This window comes from Falco punctatus, assembly GCF_963210335.1.
Source record: "Falco punctatus genome assembly, chromosome: 1".
Taxonomy (NCBI): Eukaryota; Metazoa; Chordata; class Aves; order Falconiformes; family Falconidae; genus Falco; species Falco punctatus.
This window is the reverse complement of record NC_137580.1, coordinates 125117310-125142714: the sequence shown is the minus strand read 5'-3', so window position 1 is coordinate 125142714 and position 25405 is coordinate 125117310. Positions and strand designations below refer to the sequence as shown.

Here is a 25405-nt window from a genome sequence, read left to right as displayed (position 1 = left end):
TCGCAGTCAGCCCTACAAATCGGTGTCATCACTTTTTATGAAGACGTGGCATTCACGAGTGTGAAAGGTTAATGAGAATGTTCTTTAGCCAGGCAGAGCGTAGGGCGTCTCACATCTTCTGTCTTGGAATGGCAAAACCTTTTAAACTCCAGTGCTTGTACTCCTCGTAGCAGAGACCATCAGTCATGCTGAACTTACTGAGAGCTCCCTAATGCACTTCACTTGAACTTTTAAACTGCTCAAGTCAGCTTTTGTTCAAGCTGGGACCCCCAGATCAAACTGGTTTAATATGAAAGAGGTTGGTTTACCACAGGGAATCTCATCCATTTTACTGAACTTGCCTCAGAGCCTGCACATAAAGAAACAACCAGCGTTACTGTGCACCACAAATGCCTTGCACCAAGCTCGGAGTGTGCCTGCACACATGTGACCCCCATGTGTGTGCTCCCATTTCAGGGGTGGATGAGCGCTGCCTGGCCAAACAGCAGGTCCTTAACACAAAAAAAGTGCAAAAATAAGCAAAAAGTAAAAACTCCTCTCATCCTAGCTCAGTGATCAAAAAAGGCATACTAAAGCTCTCTCAAATATAAAAATTAATTTATTATACTCAGGGTTATACTGGATGCAAGATGATGATGATGATAATGGTAATAATAATGCAATGCTATTAAGTATACATTTTTCTTTTAAGCAGTTGGGGAGATGCTCTAAGCTGGCTGATGAGCCTACTGTAAGCAAAAAGTTAGCCCAGCTCTCAAACTCTCACAAAGAACCTGCACACCTACAGCAAAGATTTTTTATAAAGCTGAGTACATGACAAGAGACTTTCGACAGCTCAAATGCTCTTATAAGTGCTGAAAATAGATAATTTCCCAAACATATTTCCCCATCCAAGGCAGTACATCTGTTTAAACAGCCGAGGGTACAAAGGGCTTGCAAATGAAATGTTAAGTTTACAGGTATCTATGACTGAAGGTGATTCAAAGGTTAGAAGACAAGAATAGAAAAAAGAATAGCTGGGCTCTAATCCTACAGGTGCCATCGTGGCCTCACCTCTGGAGCTACTTACATTTCTTCAGGGAAATGTTTTAAACTTGTCCATCCTATCCTAGTTGATCCTTTCGTATCTCCTGCTCGCCTCCAGTTGGCATAGGTCATGGTTTCAGCTGTGCCAGTTAAGCTGCCCAGAACAGATCTGGGAGTCTGCAGGAGGAGGAGAGCAGGGCTTGGGCTGTGAGCGTGGATGTCACAGCACGTTCAGACCCAGCTGAATCCAGACAAGTGGATGGGGACTGATTCTGAATAGGTGGCAACAACCGGGGCTGGAAACGTCTCAGAATGCCATCAGAATAGTGATGTGCCCCACTTGCCACACTTCCTTCTGTCTGTCTGTCTGTCTGTCTGTCTGTCTATCTATCTATCTATCTATCTATCTGTCATCTATCTAATTTATATCAGAATATAAATTATTCTTACCTCTGAAGTGTCCTGTGGGCTTAGTACTTAATGTATATTGAGGTTACCCAAGCGGTCAGAGCCCAGGGAAGGAAGGGAGCTGTGGAAGAACAAAATATCAGTATTACAGTAAACTGCAGAGGGGAAGCGCGCTGTCATTTCCATGTAAAAACAAATTGGAGCTGTGTGCTGACTGCCTGGTGGGTGGCGAGAGCAGCACTGATGCTGTGATCTGCAGCCTTCTGGAAAATAGAAATCTGCATGATTAAACTTCACGTTTCTCCACAGCGCTAAACAATTAGGCAGGGTGGAGGCTGGTTTCAAACAGGCATAAATCTTTCTTCCCTCTGCTTGAATCTCACGCTGGTAGGAGTAAGTTTTCTTATCAGCCTCTGATGGTAAGAACCGAGGATCTAGATAAAGTTGTTTATTCCAGTCAGGTATTGGCATGATGTGAGAAAACACACTGGGAGACCAGATGTTCAGAAGTTGGCCACCGCAGGCATTTGCTCAGGAGCAGGAAATACTATTTTTCCTCCTTTTCCCTGGCCTCGCTTTGCCTGTTGTTATTTCCTACAAGCACCTCAACTTTTTCCTTCATCAGTTGGCGAACTCATCAGAGCAAAGCACAGTTCTTCTTCTGCACCATCCTTTTTTCAGAGCTGCTTTTGAATACCAGCACCCTACAAACGCTGAATGCTCCTCAGGCTTCAGGAGAGCATTCGGCTGAAGATAATTAATAGAATTTAAGCACATTCTTAGTAATCTTTTTCACCACTTTAGTAACCACCAATCCCATGTAGGACAGTGTTGACAGCTCAGCTATTAGGTAACTTGTATCTCCTATATATCAAAGAAATGGCCTGGCACTTGCAATCCTCTGGGCACCAGTTTAGCAGGAACAGGCAATTAAGTTTCTTTAAGTCCCTATGGGTGGCTGGAGCGCAGTTGGCAGCGTGGGTCAGTGGAAATTGCTTGCAGCGAGCTAGTCTCCCCCCTGGTGCATCAAATTCATCTTTTATCACAGGCAGATTCACTCACAAAATAGAAGGACAACTTTTGTGGATGACTTCGTTCTTTTGGGGTTGGTTTGGAGGGTTCGTTCCTTTCCCCCCCCCCCCCAATAATAGTATTTCAGCAGGAGCTAGACAGGGGAGAAAAAGCACAATATGAAAATGTTCTTTGATCTTGGTCAAATGTTTACTCTACTAAATAACTAATTAAAGAAGAATGAGCAGAGCTGCACAGCCTCATCTGCCCGCAAAGTGTTTGTAGTCTACAGACACAACAGGAGATAATCAAACGTCTCCAGGATCTTCCCTTTCAACCTTTCGATAAGGCAGTTTTTCCAGCCCGGCTGTACCTGAAGCCATCAATAACGGCCCATCTCTGCAGACAGAGGACTCCTGAAGCAGCCCATTGTACGTGGCATAAAAAAATATTAGCAAGCACTTCATTAACCAATCTGAAATGAAAGCATTCAATCTTAATCCTGTCATCAGGGCTGCCTAATTAAAGGAATGGGCAGATTTATGAAGCTGCTATTTTTAACAGAGGCCCAGCACATTCAGTGCCTTGGCCTCTCGGCGCGGCGGAAGTGATGTCAGCGGTTGCCTGAGCGAACATGAATTTTGTTTACAATATCCCAGGAGAACTTTTGTATTTTTCAACTCCCACAGAAAACTATCCTATTTAGCTTCAAATAGAAAACCTCAGGCAGGGCTCCAAGTGATTTACACAAGCTGAAGCTGCAGCTTGATTTTGCTTTCATATTTCATCTTACACGATCTTTTCCTGATTCCTTTGATTGCCGCAACATCCTGATATTTTGCAAGTCCAGCTCAAGGCAGCGGGATACCTTCACCTCCTGGTCAGGTTGGAGCAGGTTTTAGGGGTTCCTCTAAAGTCACCAACCGCTATAAAGTCATCAACCACGTTTGCGGTGGGGTCAGCAGTGACGGCGTTTGGTCAGATGGGATTAGGAACTTGGAAGTGAGTGTGCTGGGACACCTGTAAATGTGTGGACCGTGAATTTTGATCACAACAGATGAATAATTTGTAGGAGAGAGCAGTCCCTTCTTGGCTCCTTGACACTGTTGGCATCACCTCTGCCTCTCCCACCTCTTAGAGCCGCAGCACTTTTTTGAGAAACTTTCTCGTAAACAACTTGTTTGTGCAATAAGGGATCTTCAGGAGCATCTGTGAAACAGCCTTAGCCCCTTCCTTCCACCCTCTGCTGGAAATTGTCATCTTTAGTGATGCTGCTGGGGGAGAAGTGGAGAGGGGAAAGGTCCAAGATTCAAAATGCAGCTGGCCCCCGGTCAGTGATGGAAACAGTCTTGATTTCAAAGGGCAAAGAACCCCCCCCCCTCAAAATGCAGACAAAAAAAAATCCAACAACGTACCAAAACCCAAAACAGAACTAAAGAAACCACTAGTACAACTTACAGAAAGCAGAAATTCAAGCTCAAAGTACTTTCAGTATTTGGTTCTTAACATGTATTGATGAAAACCTTTTAGTGTTATCCCTATATTTAGCATTGTAATAAATGTTCCACATCCCCACACTGCCATCACTGCTCATTTAAAAGCCTAATAGCTTAATTTATGACAGGTTTTCTTTCTAATGCCACTGTTTTCATTCTCATGAATTATAGATCCAGCTCTATATACAGTGTTGGTATCAGAGAAAAACTAATGAAAAGAAAAACTAAGATAGAAAACTGCACTGCGACAAAGGACAAATTTATTGATTGGGGGGGAAAAGGGTCCTTTCTGGATCTTGGCTTGCAACAGCTCCTCAAACCCTCAGTCAGATTCTGCCTTATTCACACCGGGGGAAAGGAACCATCGACTTCAGCAAGAATTTGATTTCTTTCTTGCAGCAGACCAAAGAGCAGGATAAATGAATAGCTATCACAGTACTGAGTGGGCCAAATCCCTGTTCTCTTGTCTAGCAGGGATGACCCCTCGCTTTACTGTAATTTATCATGACCTCTCCCAAACTAAATATTCCTTTGCGAATTCTGCCCTGGACACTATCCACACTCACAGTTCAACAAGTTTTACTACTATGGACCAGCGTTTCACTGCTGTATCTGGACTCCTTCTTCCAGGGGACCCCATTAGCAAGCAATAACATTCCTTTTCTTGAATTCCTTCCCTCCTACGCCAGCTTATGTTGATAGAAGTGGGCAGATTTTTACGCGTTGTAAACCAATGCAACATGAGTCTCCCAATGAAAATATAGAGAAAGAATAAAATGTTTAAGTAATTTATGCTTTTAAGTTTGGAGAACAAAAATGCTGTCAATTATCTCAATGCCTTTGGTTATCTTTTTATCTCTGCACTTCCATGAGATGTTTCACCGTCTTCAAAATGAAATTTGTGAATGGTATGGGGTTTTGTTTTGCTATATATGTTTGTACCTTCTCATTCTCTCCTCTTATACAAAAAAATCTTGCCAAATGGTGCTTTTTCTCCTCTGTATCTCCTACCTCCATATACTCCTTTTCACATCAGCTGACAGTCTGTTATGTCCGTATTCTGGCACTTTCTTCTGCAAACCCTTCATTCCAGGAGGAAGGAATGCAAAGGCCAGATAGTCAAACATATCTTTGCAAATACTTTAAGTTTCTTTTCCTCTTGTCAAACCATCCTAAAATAAATGTATTCTACACCTATAGGCTGAAAAACTTTTACAAGGCAATGCTTTCATGAAAAAGTATAAATCACAGTGGAGATAAGAATGCAAACGAATGAAGTTGTATATACAACTGAACTGCAGAGGTATGAAAGTCTGGCAGATGTGACCAAGATACTTTTTTCTAATCATTTCCTCACACAGAAACTTTCTTATTTGTCGAAGCTTGAGCAACTTACAGGAACATAGTTTATCGCAGTGCCTGCTTCAGACATGAGTAACTTTGTCGTACTGACCTTCTGCCTAAACCCACTCAACACGGGCTGGAAAGTTTTACTTTTTTTTTTTTTCCCCTTTCTATTTAATTCTGTCTGTTCTGCCATTATTAGGGGAGCAGAATTATGCCCATGGAATGACAAAAAAATGCAATAAAGAGAGGAAAAAAAGGAGGAAGTGAAAGTGGCTTTGCAAACCAAAATATATAAAAAAGCCAGCTCATGCCGGAGGACAAAGTTTTGTGTTGAAACTCATGAAATCCAGGAGACCAGTGGTAGACTTGTGTCCAGGAGCTCTGGCAGGGCATGGACACACACACACAGAGCCTTAGAGCGAGAGCTGGTGTCAGGGAGGGTAAAAGAAGCCGTCTGGAGTAAATATGCAGGTTCCTACAAGTCAGGGGAGCTCGAGGAATGCAGCAATGCCATCGCTACTCCCAGCTCCGGGTTTGTTCTGGAGGGCAGCAGTGACAGTCCCAGAACAAACAAACAACGAAATCTTACCAAGGGTTTTCCACGAGCCTTCTTCATCCAGCAGTGCTGAATATTAGTTTACACCAGCCCACACTGTGCCTGTGGAAAAAGTAAATTAATGAGGAACAGAGTGAGTTTGATACCGAATACCCCTTTTGTGTGAGTGCTCTGTAGAGCTGCATGGCATCCAGGCAGCAACACCACGTCTCTGAGCAAGATTCCTCAAGCGACTTATGTGGATCAATGTGGTTAGTTCCAGTTCCTTCTTCCTCTCTAGCAAACATTGTGAGGTTGTTCCCGTTTCAGTGGTAAGTCGCATTTGTCAAGTGCGCATTATGTTCTGAAGAGTGGGGGTGATTTATCTTGATGAGGAATGTGTTGTGACTTGCGTAGATGTTTCGGTGTGACTGGGGCTGCCAGGTGAGCTACCTGCCAGGAGCTGGCGGAAAGGTCTGGAGCTGCTGCGGTACCTTTCTCTCCCATACGCACTGGTGATGCTGACATGCTGCTATTAGTTCTGTGGGACACTGGACAGTGGCAAATATTGGCCAATTCCTGGTGCTTAGAATGGAATTTTTCAGAGGTGGACATGCTCATAGGGTTTCACTGGTTCCTTGTAAGGGAAGAAGTAAGCCTAAAAACTGTATTTCTGGAAGAGGCAGAAGCATTTGGTCTATCAAAGCCTTGCAGAACTGTTTCATGGAAGACTGAAGCTGTGCTCCATGGCAGCCCCTGCGGCTTGGTGGAGGCAGCTCTGGAAATGACAGCGCTGTCCCCAGCTGGCTGGGAAAGCCATCTCCACAGCACAGTGCTTGTCCCTCGGCTGCCTCCCTGGGGACCTCGGCTGGGCCCGTGGCTCCATCTCAGCTTGGACTCAGCCACGTCCATCCGCCGGCTCTGTCCGAGGAGCTGCTTGTCATGAGTTTGGCAGCATGTGTCCACAGGAGACAATGGATGGCTAGAGAACAAATAAACTGACAATGTCAGAGATACTATTGGATGAGAAAACTGATATTTGAGATGAGCTAAATTTAATTATGATTGTTTAAAATTCTTTTTATGTCTTTTCTATATTTTCTCCTCTGGTGCTCCACCACCACCCATGTTCTCAGGGCTTTCAAATTGCCGCACTGAGATGAGCTTGGCAACAGAGGCTGCTTGGGAATCGCCAGTGCTGGAAGCCCTCAGATCCCCAGAAGCCCATCATGAATCCAGGCATAGTTCCATTGGAAACCAGCTTTTGATTCACCAAAAGCTTGACATAGCCAAGATACATTAGATGAAACAATTTTGGGTTCTGTGGAAAAAGAATGACTTCCAGAAGCATTCAAACCAGCTCAAACCACTACATCTTCAACAGTGATGAGCTGCTACCTCTTAATCAACCCCAAGAATAGCTAGATTAGATATTTTGCTCCTTTTTGAACAAATTAGAGTATCCTGAAACAAATACTTGTGGGTGGCTAAATTAATCTTTACAAATGTAGAAACTAATTTGGGTTAATTGTCAGTTAATCAGCTCGGAAAATGAAGCTTAGGCATTTCTCAAGAAATGCATGCAACAAAACCAGAAAGCCAAGATGCTTCTGATATCTTTAAGCTACAAGAATAGCTAAACTAAGTAGGTTATTAAAGAACTTTTAGCCTACTTTTGTACAACATCAAAAGAATGGCAAGAGGAAAGAGATACAGTGTCTCCAGTTCCTCCTGGAAAGCAAAATCTTAATGATTACTTACTGTCCTTAGAACTGGATGTCTCAGTAATATCAGCTGTACTAAGCAGTGATATACATGTGACCAACTAATTTAGGGAAGTAAAAATAAAAATAAAAAAACCAAAGAAAGATAGAGTGAAGGAGATATTCAGGATTATTTTTGAGAAAGAAAATTGATATCCAACTTCCAGTTTATAAGCATTCTCATGGGTTTGGAGAGGATTGTGTTGAAACCTGGCCTCCCTTAAGGAAGCAATAACATGCTACTTTACTCTCTTGGTCCACCTTCTTCTACCTCTTTTCATACGGAAACAATGGGCATGCTCACTCTGAAGGTAACACCAAGGGGCCACAGAGCAAGTGAAGTTCCTCCACAGTTGGCACAACTCTACATCACCCAGTCCTGCACCTGCTGCTCTGGGGAAGTGTGTCATCTGGGAGACCACGAGCTTCACCCAACTAAGTGGCACCAAAATCCAGCTGTTGCAGGGTGCGGTGGTGGTGACTCAGCAGGTGGCACTACTCACTTGCAGTCAGGACCAACACTTGAGTGAAGTTAGGGAGCTTTGTGCCGTAGCATCTGGCATCCTTCAGCTGTCGCATTAAAAAGGTTCTCCTTACTTACGAAGTAGCACATCATTAAAGATCCCATGGCATGTTTCGCAAGGCTGTGCTCAGCAATATTGGTGCACTGAGCAAGCCTTGTTGCCTCCTGCCTCCCAAAATTTCTGTTTCCATTAGAGAAGGTGATTTCCTTCTTCTCAGACTGGTAGTTGTATTTAATAGATTCAGCCTTCCACGCTAGAAGCTGTCTGTGTTTCAGTGGGAGGATATAGCTGAAATTGTATTTTTTTGTAGAATAATTGGACGCTTTTCAGGAGGGCAGTGTATCGACGTCAATCAGGTTTACTATGTTTTGCAAGCTGTTTTGTACACGGTACATGAACCAAGCATTTGTATTGGATGGAAATTCATGGGTGGTGAGATGAGCAGAGACCTCATTAGCAGGAACTGAGCGCAAAGATCTGAGTTAGTTGCAGTGTGATTACGCTGTATCTGTGTGAATTATCCATAAAAGATGCAGATCATTCCTAGAGTGTGTTTGGAGGCGTGTCCCCAGGAGACTGAAGTGGCAACATCTTTGTAAGTGGTGAGATTAGGAGGGCCAGCATGCTCCCCGTTGTCTGTATACAGGGACAATAAGTTCAAACTGCAACAGAGGAGACACACTGTTAACGGTGGGATTACTCTTAGAGATGAAATCCCCTGAAATGATGGCTCTGAAAGGATTGCATAAATACATCTGGAGGTAAGAAAGCTAACCATTTCAGCTAAAGGAAGTGTTAGAAGAACAAATGGCACTAAAATGATGCTGGGGATAATTAGGCTGGATATCAGATAACTTCCAGTAACCTGAGCTGGAAGAGTCTGGAACTACCTTCCACTGGAAGTACTGGAAACACTGCGAGCACAGAGACTAATAGTTTTTAAGATATAACTTAATCAGCTTATGAAATGGTTTGTGTGATGTAGCTGCAGAACACAAAACCTCTTACAACCCATTTCTGTGGTCGCACTCAAACAAATAACTAAGATTAGCTCCCTAAGTACATTACCACACCACTCGTGCCCTCTTGCTATGTCTCCATCTGCTTATTGCTTGAACCTGTGATTTTGTCTGGCACGTGTGGTATGCTTTGTACTGTGTGGTACCTCTAATCCCGTTTCTTTTTGAATCACACTTGATGCTGGTTTGTGTAATGCACTACTGATGTGGAAAAGAATGAATGCACATCTTACACAAAAGCAAAGGAAGACTCCTGTTTCAGGAATGCGCTGACAGTAATCCACCAGACAAAGATTTAACTTACAACCACAAGAATGGATATAAATGGTGAATGGTTGTCCTCCAGTCAGTGCTCACCCCAGATGATACCCGTCACACATCTCTGCATTACATGCGTGAATCTACCCAACGCATGAGTCTTTGCTCTAGAGAGATAATTTGTATGAAACATATTTTTTTTTTACTTTTTACTTCCCCACCTTTTCACCCCCGCAAAAGCCCTACCTTTTACTGGTACGTATTATTGCCTTGGGTGAAATGGTTGCTGATAACTGGCGTGTCACTGGGCAGGTGTTTGCTTCTCTGAATATTGGTACAAGAGATTGAGGGGTGAATGGGCATGGTGTTCTCTCTGTGCTTGCCTTTTCTAGGGGGTCGTCCCTCACTTTTGAGTATGTCGCAAGAGTATCCAACAGGGTTGACATCCCCAGTTAAATTTGCTGTTCAGAACAGTGATGCTCCCAAAGTTTTATGAAAGCTATTGCAAAAAAACCACTATGATTACTTATTTTGAAGTTTACGGGAATAATGAAGGCAGAGTTAATGCTAGGTTCAGTCTGAGAAGATGCAACAAGTCAGAAAATAAAACTAAGTGTCCTCTCTACTGTACAGCCTGAAGAGTCCAACTTTCAGCAGTTTTTCCTTCTGTTTTTCCAGAACCCACTGGAGATTTTTTTAATTTGTTTTCTTAAAATATTCATAATAATTCATCCCTTTTTGGATGCAGGAAGGATGATGTTTCAACTCCTGCTAAAATCCAGCCAGCAAAACAGTGGTAAGAGCATTTATCCTCTATATTCTGGTCTACTGGTAGGCTTTTTTTTTTTTTTTTTGACTGAACTTGATGTTGCTTTGTGTTTTTACTGTGGGAGCGCTTCAGCCATGAATCAATGGAACTGCAGACTAACTTTATGATCTCCTGGGGAGCCTAAAATGCTTTTGTCTCTGTGATCAAACCCCTTTTCTTTGTCAGCAAAGCAGTCTGATTGCTGGAGACTGTACCGTGTTCACACAGCGCTGTGCAGGAAGCAAGTGGGAAGCGTAGCAGCGGTGGGTATATAATCCCACCTGCAAATGGATCTCATTGTGGGCTTACACGTAAATTGGATCATCTAAAAAGGAGTGTTGTTACAAGGAAGGAAGATCCAAATATTAAGCAGTTAATAAGAAAACATGTTTGTGTTTGTTTGGATTTGGGTTAGTATAGATTTTAGAGCTCAAATTGAATCCCGTTGACCATATGGCAAATTATTGTTGTTTCTAGGGTGCTTAAACAGTGTAATCAGTTCAAAGAAACTTTGCAGCACACCTCACTGAGCAATTACCAGTCCTGGTGCAGCTGGAGCGAAGAGACATGGCAAAGCAAGAACAGGAACCCAGGAAATGAGCTCCTGGCTTTATGCATCATTATGAAGTGTTTTGTCAAGTGTTACTGAAGTTCTGCGCTTTAAAAGCAGGCTTATAACATTGACCTGACATCGTATGAACTAATTAATTCCTACCGATAACGTACTTTGCAATACTTTGTTGGCAGGCACTGAAGAAGCGCCCAGCGATGATGTTGCTGTTCGGGCTCCTCTGGTGTGTCATTTCTTGTCACTGTAGCCCAATGTAGTCCAAGAGCCAGAGAAGAAAACGAATATTAACTCGGAAGCAGGGAGTCATTATTATCGGCAGCTATGGAGCTTGATGACTATTTCAAAATTCTTTTTCTGACAGTAGTTAATATTTCAAATACATTTTGCATTCAAGTCATCACAGATTAAAGGATTCAAACAGCAGTTTAGACATACCCAGGCAGGCACCCATGGCTTTTTTCTCCTCCCAACTCCCCCTCTAGTAGTAACAGGCTTTGGTGGCAGTTCTGGAGACTGGACCATCGGGCAGCGTATCTCGCACTCTGCGAGCCCTCAGTAGTTTTCATGTCTGAAACACCAGGCTCTTCCGTTGCCCACGTCAATGGAGTACCTTGGCAATACTAAGCTTTCATACAGTTTTCTTCATTCTTAAATCTCTTTGATCTGACACTGCCCCTGTAAGATTGCCGGGGGGCAGATGATTAGCACGGTGCCAACCATGCGTTTGGCACCGAGTGGTATATATAATACCACCTCTGCCCTTTAAGATCCCAATTAGTGCTCCAGCCCTGCAGGGTGCTGAGTGCCCTGGGAGATTCCTGTTTTATTTCTGTTCCTTTAGATAAAATGTTAGAAAAAACATAACATTTCTTAAGATGAGGCTGCCAAAAAGTTTCTCTAAAAGCATATAAAAATTTAATTTATTAAGCATGACATTTATCAATGATGAAACCATGAGAAAACATAACAGCCTTGCCATACGCTTCCAAGATAAATTGATATCAGAGCTGATAGAAAGTTTTAAAATATTCCCCAGGTGTGACAAAGTTCTCAGAATCCTGAATGAAACCTCCAACATCCGTGTAAATATGCTTACGAATATGAGTTTAACCTGCATTAAAGAAAAATAAAAGTCCTAGCTCAGAGTGGGTGCAAAGCACAGAAGTAAGGGAACATTATATGATTCTCTCTAGATTTTTATCCTATGCTTTGTTTTCTGCAAGGGAATCGATTCTAATGACTTAAATGTGACCAGTGTGGATTGTAACCCTTCCCACAGTCATGAGGAATTTCCACGTGGAGATGTTGCTGGCCTCAGGTAATGAAAATCCGTGACCCATACAGAGGATGTGCCAGTGGTCAGCTTCCATAGGTACCACTCCCAGCCTCTGCTCCGGCTGGGCATGAGGACCAGATCTCTGGTTTTATCTGTTGATTCTTACACAGCTGTTGGAGGGAAACTCACCCAACCACTGTAAGTGACTCAGGAAATGTATTGCAAATCTCTTCCATTCTGGCCGTGATCCAGCACCAAACACGGCTGTACCGGCCAGCAGCAATGGGTGGAAATCCACACAGGGACATCCTTCACATTCCAGGGCACGGTGCTGCTTACCGGAAAAAAAAAAAAAAAAACAACAAAAACAACAACCAAAACCTGAAAAAACCCACCCAAAAAACCCAGCCCAAAAACTTTCCACTGCAAACAGGCACTGAAAGACTTTCCCTCTCTGACTGTCCCAGTGCCACCATAACCGGTATTGGGAATATGGTGGTACCAGCCCCTGTGACTAGCAGAAGGGCAAGTCCACCCTCAGAAAGAAGTTGTTTTTCTTTCACCTAGCTTGAACATGTTGTTGGAGCAGCTTGGCTGCTACTTAGAAGGAAGCGGACAGGTTGTGTTCATACCCCTGAAGTGTTCCCTGGAAGGTCAAAGCAAAGGCTCACCCAGCCCAGCGCCTTGTCCCAGAGGGACCCCACAGCAGGGGGCTGCACAGGAGCAGGGGACAGGTCAGCGTGTTCACTGTTACCCATTCTCTGCACTCTCCAGCCCCCAGCAATTAACTGTTCAGGTGTTTGGCAAATTGTTTTATTTTAAAATATTAATAAATGCAGAGCTGCTCATGCACAGCGAGTGAACAGGAGCATGTGAGCAGCGCAGGGTGACTGTAACGGGTGACTTGATAGCAGAGGAAAATATGGCTGAAAGGCCACTCAGGAAGAGTTTGGTGTTTTAATTGCTGATGACAGCTTTAATTGCCATTTTCAGCTGCTCAGCGTGGGTTGCAGAGAAGGCAGAGCCAGACTGTACGCAAAGCACACGTAAAGGCCAAGCAGCAGCAGCAGCAGAGACAGGCTGCAGGATGGGAAATTCTAGTTAGATACAAGGGGAAAAAATTCACCGTGATGGTGAACGGTGCCCAGAGAGGATTTGACATCCCCACCCATAAAGATATTCAAAACTCAGTTAGCTGAGGCCCTGAGCAACATGATCTAGCTTTAAAGCTCACTCTGCTTTGAGCACAGGGTTCCTTCTAATCGGAATTATGCTTTGACCTTATGATTCTATACCTCTGATCTTTGACTTTACAAAGCTGTGATCTTGCTCTATTCAAAACTGTTTTCCCTGACCCTGGAGATAGCCCTCCTATGTGCTGCCCGCAGCCTCAAACAGAGCGTTTTCCTTTGCATCGGTCTGTGCATCCTGAATGAATGTACCGCCCACCTTATGCTTAGATGTTACTGACCTCCTCTGTAATTTTAATCCCTGCCACCCTGATTTAATTTAACAACAATTTTGTTGTTAGCTACGTGCACCAGAACTTCTGTCACCAGTGCTTCCCTAGAATCCTAGAATTCTCACTGCATTTGTGTAATTTGTAGTTGCATAGTCCCGTCACTCCGCCTCCCTCATCTGTTAATTACATGACAGGTATTACGTGCCACATTTCTTTCATGTGTACCTACAGATCCAGAACGTGTTGTCAAGACATACCTTCTTTTAAAAAAAAAGAATAAATCAATGGAAGCAGAGAAACAAGGTCAGATTCCCTCATGTGAGTATAGAGTCATTCACTGGTTTTTAGGGGTTGGAAAGAGATTATCACAGTGAAAACATTTTTAATCAGCAAGTTTTGGTAACCTGTTCTGGAAAGTTTTCTATAGTAATCTTTTCTGCTCTCTTTTGGCCTAAATAACTAACAAATACTTGTATGTCTGAGTTGCACCAGCTTCTCTGCGTCCCCTCCATCGCACTGCAGCCAGCTGGTGCCCAACTGCAAATGTACGCTGAAGAGCTGTTGATGTTGCAACTGAAATTTTTGGCTTCTGGGTGGTGCATGGAACAGGGGAAGCAATCAGGCCGTGTCCCTGACCAGCGCGTGTCGGTTTGGCAGCCAGCAGCGGTGGCAGGCACAGCAGCCGTGTTGGGAAATCCGCATGAAACACTGCCGAGCTGCGAGTGCGAACCTTGCCCAAGCCCACACAGGTCCTGAGGCTGCTCGGGCTCCTGATGTCCCGCCGTTGTCCTTTGGTTCAAACCAGGGGCAGAATGAGTCAACGCTTTGAATGCTGGCCTCGAAAACTGGGCTGCTGGAGGGAGCCATAAACAAACGCACATGACTCCCAAAACTCATGCCACCAGTCCGCTGAGTTCAAACCCAGACAAGGCGTTCGTGCCAGAAAGACTATCCCCCCCCACCCCCCTTTCTGTGGGTTGCTTGCAGCACTAGGCTAACCAGTTTGGCGAGAGGCAATGACATTTCTCATCTTTTCACCCGCTGCTGGCATAAAAGCCCAAGTAAAATCATTTTAACTTCATCCCAATCTCATGCCCCATTTGCAGCTCTGCTGGCACTTCCAGAATCCCTGTGTGCTAGAGGAGTGTTACCATTTCTGCTCCACAGATGAAGAATAGAGACACGAAGGGACAGATTGTCAGAAATTCTCAGCATGCACTGAAGGCACCAAAAGAGGACAACTCTTAGATAGGCAGCCAGCTTTCTTCTTCTTCTTCTTCTTCTTTTTAGTGCTGAGCACTCAGCAGTTCTCAGCAGCTGCATCTTTTAGATGCTTAAATGGGCCTTGGACTTTTGAGAAAAAAAAAAGGTGGCTGTTAAATGACTTGCCCAAGCTCACACAGGGCGTCTGTGGCAGAGCCAGCAATCGAACCCAGATCTCCTAAGTCTCTGGCCAGCCTTAACCACAAGACCATTCTTCCTCTTACAAAGATGATCCCCATCCCATAGGGAAAATATTCTAACAGGATTAAAAAAAATCCTATAAAAATACTTAAACCTGAACAAATATGTAATAATTGCTATTCAGAATCCATGCAGGGTCTAATTAAATCCATATTCCGTAACCTTAATTTAAAACAATCCCAATATTATTTTTAGGTTTTGGATGTGGATTTATTGCTTCTATCAGCAGCATGCTTGGCACCCAATGCCATACAAAACTCTGTGTGTTTCATCAAAGCGCTGGCAGGAACCTTTATTTTCTGGACAGCTGCTGTAGGCTTGCAACGAAGGAGAACGAGCAGCTTCATTTCTCTTACATGGTGGCTCGGATTAAAAAACATCCCTGTTGCTTATGCTTATGTTACTGTACCATCGGAAAACAGGGTGGTTGTGTTACTGATAATGTGGGCAAGTCCTTTCTGATCTGTTTTCCAAGCCACAGTTTGGGATTAAGCTTTAATTCCGGAGATACAAGTTATATAATAAAGCAGAATATGACTCCCCGAGCAATACACTTGCTGACCTTCCAGTCCAGCGAGCAGAGGGCTGTGGTGCTGCACTCAGAAATCTGAGCTGAGCAAATTCTTTCATCTCCTTAGACATAATATCATTTTGCCTCTTGATTTCTAATGTGAGGTGTGTGTGATGTGCAAGAGTTTGCAGAAGCCTCAGCAGCTGAGTCAAGATGTAGGTGCTGTTTTCACACACGAAAGAGACAGTCAATGATGTTCTCTTCACAGTCATTGAAAATAAAAGCACGTGGCAACACATATCTTCTGATTTTCTTTTTTTCCTTTTATTCATTGTTTCATGCTTCTGTAATTCCAGGATCGGTTAGAGGGACTAACCACAATAATACCGTTTTTTACAAGATTTCTAACTTAATTTGGGCCAGGGACAAGAAACTCAAATATTTCTGGTAAACTAGAACAATGCCGCCTCTGCGAACTGAACTTGAAGGCTGTGCAAAGCATCTATTTGTCCTTGTTTCTTAAAACCTTTCATCTTTGTTTATAGAAAAGGGTTAAAAACGACAGCAGAAAAGAAACAAAGACATCAAAATAACTCAGGCCAACTGCAAAGCCAGGACATTTCTCATGTTCTTACCCTGTGTCCCGGTACCTGCTAGACTAGTGTCTCCTGTTTTATTATCCTACAAATAATAAACACTCCACTCCAGCCCTCAATCACTGCTTTGGCCCTGAGCCTTCAGAGCAGATGTGGCAGGCAACATGATAAAAATAGTAAGTAAACAGCAATGGCAAAGACCAGGCTGGACAGGAGGAGGACGGGAGCCCTGAGCTTGTTGTGCCAGTGTCAGGCAACCCTGATAACGGCAGTTCCCCTTTTGGGTTCACTCTCTGTCCTGCAGACGATGGGACTGTGCATGCAAATCATCCAGGCTCACCTTGTTTTGTTGTTCAGTGGCAACGGCCAGTGCTTAATTGCCATGCCACACTCTAGAGCCGTCAGAGTCTGCCTGAGCATTGTAACTTCATATATTTTGCAGACCCAAGAATGCAGTCTGGAACAGAAAATCCTCTTTTTGCTGGATTAATGCAACATAGAGAAGATGTGTCCTGCCACTTCTGAAGCTTTTTGCTGCTTGGTCGATGGTGTGCTGTGGCCCTGAAGAGAGAATGTGCCCAGGAAAGTCGCAATGGTGAAAAATCTCTGATTTGGTAACACGCGTGTTAGGTCAGTGGAGCCCACATGCCGCTGCTGCTGAGGGTCATTAGACCCTGACTCCGAACTGACACTTAGGCAGACAATCAAAGTTAAAGATGTGCTTTCAGGGTGCTCCAAAACCAAATTGACACAAGTACATACTCCTGAAAAATGGGCATTAAGCGAGGTTTGTGCTTTGCCACTGAGATGTAGTCATATGGAGAAAAAAAAAGCACTGTAGAAACAGAAGCTATTGTCTGTCATTACCTCTTTATCTTGCTGTGATATATATGTCCAGCCTTGCTTCACTTTGCAAACCACTGTGGCTGGAAGCATCCATCATCCTATCAGTTCAGTTGGATTAATTAGGCTCAATCAAAATGTTTCAGAAGAGGACAGAAACGTCTGCAGCAGTTAATCCTGTCCATTCAGGTTGTCAGGACATTGGCATTTTAGACTTCAGTTCAATTACAAGACAAATCTGCTAATGGGACATAATCTTTCAGAGTAAACAAGGAAGCAAAGCACTAATATTCTGGCAATTGATTTATGCAGGGTAAATGGTGCAGAGTAAAACCTTCAGGAAGCCACATGAGCGAGAACAGCCATAAGCTTGGCTGGTGCTGCTTTCCCTTCCCTTCTTCCATGGAAAAAAAATATCTTCATGTGAAGTCTCTTTTGAACTGACCTGCATCCAGGAGTCAAGTGTTGGCCAAGAGGGCATGCTCTAGCTGGTGGGTCCTCTCCTCTCCCTTCTCTCTCCTCCCTGCTCTTTTGCTTCCATGAGGAAGCGGGATGAGAAAGGGAACAAGCGGATCATGAAAGCCTTTGCTGTAAAGGGTGAGATTCCAGGGTTTTAAATGCCAGCCCTGCAGACTGGGAGGCTGGGGCATCGTGTGGCAGCTGGCTGGCATTTGGCAGCAAGGGAACGCAGGGCTGGGGGTGCTTACAAAAGACCCCCACCCCTCCCCTCCCACCCTCCCCTAAAGCCGAGCTCTCTGTAGAAGGCATGGGTGAAGTCACCAAAAGCAAGTGCTCTGCAGAGGAATGAGTTGTGAGCTCTGAGCGTTTCTTTGACTAAGGAAACCTTTAAAGGTTTAATTAAAAGTGATTTCAAGTGATGCAATTGCCTTCCCACACAAATTAAATTTCCCAGGCGAGCTGATCAAACTATTGCTATATAATTCCATGCACATGCACGTATCCACACATGCACGCACACATCACACGCCCTGTTACCCCATTTTTAGAACAGATGCAAGAGAAATAAACGTGAATCCCTTGTAGCTTCTGCCCATTGCTAGGTTACTTACAGCACTGCAGCTTTGTAACTCTGCCTAGTCACTCATACCCTTCAACAGCCATTTGGACATCATGTTTTCATTAAGCATTTATAGCAAACCAACTGCAATTAAAGATTTATAAATCCTATTGCATTACAGCACAACCCAGAGCAAGAACTGACCTAGAGGTCAACTTATTTTCTTTTTTTTTTTTTCCTAAGGACAGTAACATGTTGGGATCAGTTATCAGTGGGAAGTGCATGCGCTGCTTCTCTGTGGGTTTGTCCAAGTGATTTTGGTTTTAATGGAAGCATTTTTTTTTTTTTTTTTTGGAACGTTGTACTTGTGGAAGGAGGAAGGGCCTGAAAGTCAGAATACAAGAATCAGTTCGGAGAGACCTCCCAAACTCATTTTCACCCCTGACTCAGTTCTTTCAGCACAAGCAGGGATCCAGCACATTATTTGCCATGTGATAGACATAAATGTACTTCAGGCGACTCACCCGAGCTCTCAGAGGAAGGTTGGTGCAATGAGCTGAACCCAGGTTTCCCAAGACCTGACCTCCTCCCAAAAATACTGCACCCATCCAGAAAGCTGGATGGCACAGCTGGATACCAGAGAAATGTGTCGCTGGATTACCTTCAGACGTTCAGCTTAAGAAATTTAAGTGGTTATTTTGTTCTGGAGAAGCCTTATACCTCAGCCCAGCAATGGTTGTTGAACTCGTTCATCCACCTCCATCTCCAGTTAGCAAATTTCACTGGAAAGGATGTTGAAAGCAAAGAGCGAGTTATGGAAATCTGAAATTACACTGTGAAATGATGACATTGTAGGATCAAAAAGGACATTGTTATAATTGGGTACATCCAAACTTCTACAGCGCATTTGGAACTGAAGTCATGTATAAATACTCTTTCTCAGAGTACCCATGGGATTGCTTTTTTCCCAAGGACTTGAAGACTTTACAAGCTACTCTAAGGGAAACAGTGTTTGCCCTTTCTGTTAAAAGTTGGACCGTACCATCCAGATTCAGTCCAGCTGATCGTTGCTCTTTTGGAATGAGAAGGGAGGGGTTTACTGATTTGTTTAATAGGACTTTACCAACTGTTAAACTGTGAATGCTTAAAATCACACCTCAAAATTCCTATTTTGTCATCAAGGAAGCCGACAGACTTCAAAACAGTTCAGCACTTCACCACCCCCAGTAAAGTCAGTGTTTCAGCATCATCACATTTTGGCTCGAAGGGAAGTCGCGATGGATTCACGGACATAGTTTTTCCTAATTTTTAAGACTTGGAGTATTTTTTTGCCTTTCTGGAAGACATGTGTGCACGCAAGCCATGCAGCACACCCATGGGTGCTCTTGCTTTTAGAGGGTGGTTAATTATTTCCACAGCGGTCACAGAAATGTGTGGATCACAGAAATGTGTGGGTCACAGCCTGGTGTTTTCTACGCATTTGTCCGCGTAGCAGATGAACTACTGCATAGTTGGCACAAAGCTCTGGCTCTGCCCCCAGCGGGCTCAGGGGGGTGCGGAGGGTGGGCTTTGCCGGAGCAGAGCTGCTGGCAGGAGGGGCAGTGGGAGCCAGCTGATTTGGGACATAGCTCTTCGCTTCGTGAGAAAGTGCTCCTGTGGGTCTCGTGCAAAGCAGCTGCCCTCTCTCCAGGAATACTAAATTCCTTGTGCACAAAACCCCCGTCCTCCTCTCAGCTTGGATTTTCAAAGGTTTCAGATGCTAGCCCAGGGTTGGGGGTGTGGGGGTGTGAATTGCTTCAGCCCCAGCTCAATAACACACTCTCCAGACCATGACATCCACGCTTTGCCTGTCAAAACTCAGCACCGAGTATTTCACTTCTGTTTGTACCTAGGCTGGATCTCCCCAGGGACCAGCGATAACATTTTGACTTGTGACAGATGCTTCCTTCATAGGGATATTTTCCAGGCTGACTTTTCCCCAGCTACCTCATAAAAATAGTCTCTTTTTATTTGAAATAATTTATTTTAGCTGTGTGGGGACACACACACATCCTTTAAAATTTGTCTTTTGATTAAAAATGAAAAATATAATTCTAAAGTAATTAACGTGTGTTATTGGATGTACACTGATGATTACATTATAGGACTGGTTATCAAAGGATTACAGTTAAGAGGTTTAATATTCTCCAGCTGATCCTGTAGCAAATTAATCTGGTCTGACCTTTACTGTTCTTTGTTATGTCACCATAATGTCATTTCAGCTGTATCATCCCTTACCCCCTTTCAGTACAGTTTAAAAAAAAAAAACAAACCAAAAAAACCCAAACACAACAAAAAGAGTAGGGAATTTCAAAAACTTCTATTTTAGGGGAAAGACTAACAAATCAACGCTTAGCTTGTTCATGGTAACTGATCGGTTGAGAAAGGTAGATCTGAACTGCAAACTGTTGCACCTCTGCGATCTTCATATCCTTGTTATAACAGCAACAACCTGTGAAGAAACCCATCGCCTCTCTAAGGGTTAGTTCAGCCCTAGATAAAATGGGAGCTGCTTGGTGCCTCAGACATGTTGTATCAAGTGTCTTGTCCCTAGAAACAAAGCAAAATACAAAGCCAGTGGCTCGCATCTAGCTATCTCGCGTTCGAATCCATCAGGTTTAATCCCCCAGCGTCCATGTGAAGCCCACACAATGACGCGTTTCTATATGACAATGGGATCTCACAGCCATGAGGTCACACCGAGCAGAGTGGATTAAACCCACGCTACCTCACTATCACAGCTTCAGACTTCATAGATAAGAAAAGCTGCGTAACGGCAGATTTCTGGGCTTTTTGTCTGACTCAGCAGAGAACAAAAGACTAAGCCAATTAAATAACTGACATCTGCTTTTATATACTTTTGCTCATCTCCATGTAAAGCGATCTTAATTTACTACTGTCAGAGGAACACATTTGTCACTGATCAAGTCAGTACAGATGAATTTTCCTGTTGGAAGTGTTCAAACGCACCAGTGCTAGCAGTTAAATGTGCGATCCAACACATGATTGCAAGAACACATACTCCAGGGCTCTGTAAAACCAGGAGAACGTCCAGCAAGCTCTCGTGGAAACGGAGCCCAAGCCGGCTTTGCAAAATGCAGATGCCTCGCTGGTAGGGCACAGGTGAGCAAAGCCCACACCAGCTCCAAGGAGATGCATGCAGACTGAAATTTCTGCTTCTGCTTCACGTCCTCCATGGGATATTTTATTTTTCTCTCCTCTTTTCTGGGCAGTCCATCTCCTGCTTAGGAGTTTGGTGTAGAAAGGCTGATTTTTGCCTGAGTTTTTTTGCAGCCTTAATCACTTAATGCCAGACCAGAACTCTTTTAACACCTTCCTGGAGAATAGTTTTTATCCATCTAACACCATTTTTCATGTTCCCATCGAACTGTTCTACCAGACCAGCTCCTGCATCTCTCTGTACATAACACCAGGGCTCCTCCGCTTCCATTTTCCATCTTGGTCTGAATTTGGATTGTCCATTTGATAGAAAGAACACAACTCATAACAAATTGCTAGCCTAAATTTTGTGTTCCTAAGGAAGAAAATATCCACGTTTCCTAGGAAACTTAAAGCGTTGTTCACTATAAACATAATCTTGGCATATATGAGGAATGAAGGCTCTTCTTCCATCACAGAAAAAAAAAATAGTGATGTTTATCAAACTTTTTCCCTGTGGCCTCTTCCTGAAAAGGGAATTAGACCTATATTGTTCCCTTCAATCTGCTAAGCCCCTGATTTGAAATTATTGCAGGGTCACCCACTGCAAAAAAGCCCCTTCCTCATGCCCCTGTGGAGCAGCGGCACCACCCAAGCCTCATGAGGAATGATTGCTAAGATGAAGGTAGCCAAAATGATGATGTGATCTAGTACCCTGCTGAATCTTCTTCTTCGAAAGCATTGTACCTGACGTACCTTAAACCGAGCTTGGTAGCGCGCTGTAGAATACAGGGCAGTGTTCTTCTCCCTTCACTTTACGATCTAGAAGTCAGGTATTGGGTCTCAGCTAATCATCCAGGCAGCCCCTTTGGTCACTTGAGTGTTAAAAGGCATCTTCAAAGAGTGATTTGTGCCACCGACCTGAATGAATCATCCCTTTCTCTCCTGGCTCACTCCAGATGGAGCCTGGGAGGCCACCTTAGACACAACGTCCAACTCCTACTAGATGTTTACTATTATGTCACACAGATGCCTTCATAGATGTCCTTCAAGGGAAACTGCATTCATGGCCCCAGTTCTCACAGACATATTTTTGTAGCGCCAAAATTATATTAATTTCCCATTTTCTCCTTTGCTTTCCTCTCACTTCTCTCTGTTTCTGTTCACATGGGAGTTGTCACTGGTCATTTTGCATTTTGCATTGCAAAATGAGGCAAGTGTAGAATTCCCAGCATCCATTTCCACATGGCATGACAACACAAAATCTGGCGTGTAATTCTCCGAAGGGTATGGCTGCATTATATGTGAATCACAAGAGCTGGCAAGACACACCCCATGTAAGATCCTCCAGTTGTGCAACAGTGTTTAAGAAATCAGGCATTTCTTCAGATTCTACTCTCAATTTGCCAAAAGGAGTTGATTGCCCAAGTCCATCAGTTGCCAGGAAACGTGTGATGTGCAGCTCTGTTTTCACACAGCAACCTGAAAACACTGCTAAATAGGGTTTATTCTGACTGATGCCATTTCAAGAAGTATTTCTACACAATTCTAGGCACCTATAAATTAATCAAAAGTTTCCCAGTCTGTCTCTCAGCATTCCATTTGGTTGATAGTAAGGATAATAAGTTCACTTTATAAATGCCCTGATAGTGCTATTGTTGGCATTGTTCTCCTTTCCTTTTTAGAAATTCCTGGTTTGGGTTACATAGAACACTGAAAAATTGTAAATGTTTGAACTGAAGTTGTATGTGGTGAAGTGTAGGTTTCAGAAAAATTTTCATTATATTTCCCCCCTCAGGCTAAAATAATTCATCTATTTATCCATTTTAAAACAAACAAACAAACAAACAAACAAAAAAAGCCAAACCAAAACAACGAACCCCACCAAACTTGATCAGTTTTATATTGTGAGAATTTGGGGCAGGGGCTTGAGATCTGGCTGCAGACCTGTGCTTTTTGCCATTTGTGTGGCAGCATGTTTTCACATGCACATGATGCACACATATTTATATATATAAAAGCTGCATTTAAAAAAAAACCACAGTAGTTCCATTTTTTTAAAATGGAAATCTCAAAAATTGTTCTCTCTCACCCCTTTTTCTGCATCCCCCTAAAGCGAGAGACCTTAGGGTTGTATTTTGCAAAACGTGCTACACTGCTGGACACATCTCGAACAGTTTTAGCTTACAGTGAGGTTACGGAAAGCTGAGGGACCTCTCCAAGCCCCCACATCCACTGTGCTGCAGGTGGCATTTACTGACACGTCAAACTCCAGCTGGGGGAACCGAGGGGAAAGTCAGCTCTTGGCCTTGTCAATAAGAATGATGCATTAAAACTCGATGTACAAATATTAGCTTTAGTAATCCTTTAGCACTACTTTATTAAAGAAAAAGACCATTTAATGGTAATATTTTCTAGTCCAAGCCCTTTTCCAGCATATACTATGATACTAGCAAGGACTAATCATTTATTTACATTCTACTCTTAGCAGTGTATTAGATTTTCCCAGATGTATATTTCATTTAATTGAATGAACATTTAACAAACTCCTAATAAATGCCTTTATATGTAAGCAATACAGAGAGATATCTCTGTGCTCACAGAGCTGTGGTGACAGTGCAGTCAGGGGCCCTGATTTCCATATTATCTAAGAAAACAGTCAGTATGAAAAGTAGCAACTTTACATCAGGCTTCAAGAATTCATTGAAAATTTGTTTCCTCTTTCCACTGTGGGTTTTTGGAATCAAATCATCCAAATGCTTCTATTTTACCTTCTCAGAAATATGTGATTTTCCATTCCTCAACAGAAATTCATGCTTGCTGCTTCATATGTATTGCCATTTATTTTTAAATTATATTCAGGGGAACCAAATATATGAGTTAGCTTTTGCATACAGTAACGTAACTCATGGCCCAGGTTCCTTAATCTTTTCTATGAGCAGATGGGCAGAAAAGCATGCACACCATGCAAATTCACGTCCTAGTTAAAGCTTCGCTGCAGCATTAGCAAATAGAGGTTTCGGGGACTAGTGACACCATCTTACCTACCTAAAGCACCGATGTCTGCTATTCACATTGAAACTATGTTGATTTAGGTGTGACTCTAAGTCAATCAGGTAAAAACACAAAGGAAGATTATTTCAGGTAGAGCACAGTTAAAATATGTGCTAATAGTATAAATAAATCTTGGTTGGTTCTTCCCAGTGTTTAGTAATATTAGCAGCAGGCAGCAATGCTGTGGCTTTGGACCAGTGAAGGACATTCTGGATTATAAACGTGGGCTTTTCCCCAGGTACAAGAGTATGTTGAAGGGTTTGAGCCTCAAATTCCAGAATGTTTTGGTCCTTCAAGCTGCCTGCAGATTTTCTGTGTGCGTGATGCACCTCTCCAGAATAACCTACCCAGACCAGCTTGCTGCTTACAGGTGTAACTGCTGCAGGGTAGAATGAGGTAGCATGATTCCTTTTTTTTAATTTTTATTGTAATAAATCCAGATCACAGCTGAGGTCTCTAAATAATCTGCAGAATGTTGTATATCCCCCCCAAAGCCTATGGTTTAGGTAGAAAAAGACAGGGAATAAAACCGTGTTTACAGATGATGCCTAGATTTAAAAAAAAAAAAAAAAAAAAAAAAAAAAAAGAAATAAAAAAGTCATGACTTATTTCAGCAATGGTAGAAGTCAAATTCAGATCCAGAAAACAAACCCATAGGTTTGTCCTAAATGACCTGACACAAATTATCCTCTCTTCTCTACTTGTTCATATGCCTCTTAATGGGTAACGTTTTCTGCTGAGGATTCAGTAAAGATTCACTGTGGAGAAGGAAAAACAGGGTCTTTGCTACTAGTCCTAGGAAGCAGCAATCTGGGTAACTAAACCCTGGGAACTGATAAACTACAGAATGGGAGCCATGACGGAGTCTTCTACAAAACAGAAACATTTTCTGAACCAACTTCTGATTTAGTTCATTAGTCAACAGGTCCTTTTGAGGTGTGGAATTAGACTCTATAACTCGAAAGTTATAAAGTAGGTATGTTTATTGCGCGCAGATGCACGGGGGATCGCTCCTCCACAAGCGTGCATACCCGAAGTGACGAACCATCCCACATTTATACAATGAAACAAATGAATATTCAATTAACGCCTATACATATTTGTTACCTAAACCCCGCTTCGTATGTTAATTAGCTTATCAGTCCGTTTCCTGGAATGTGGTGGTCTTGCAGGTTTGTAGGTGATTCATGTTCTTGTGACCATCCGATCTTCTCCAG

The 25405-nt window shown here is 43.1% G+C and overlaps 1 long non-coding RNA gene across 4 annotated transcripts; it reads right to left on the bottom strand.

Moving 5' to 3' along the window:
* Positions 1–5451: 5451 nt before the first annotated feature.
* On the bottom strand, positions 5452–25114 carry LOC308058241. Of its 4 annotated transcripts, none has more exons than XR_013925747.1 (3): positions 17364–25114; positions 12232–16532; positions 5452–11877 (listed from the first exon to the last, which is right to left on the bottom strand). It is a non-coding gene; the product is annotated as an uncharacterized lncRNA (long non-coding RNA). The 4 variants fall into 4 exon arrangements; XR_013925748.1 differs by having other exon boundaries at positions 5452–15823; positions 16416–16532; XR_013925749.1 differs by having other exon boundaries at positions 5452–14854; positions 16416–16532.
* Positions 25115–25405: the final 291 nt, after the last annotated feature.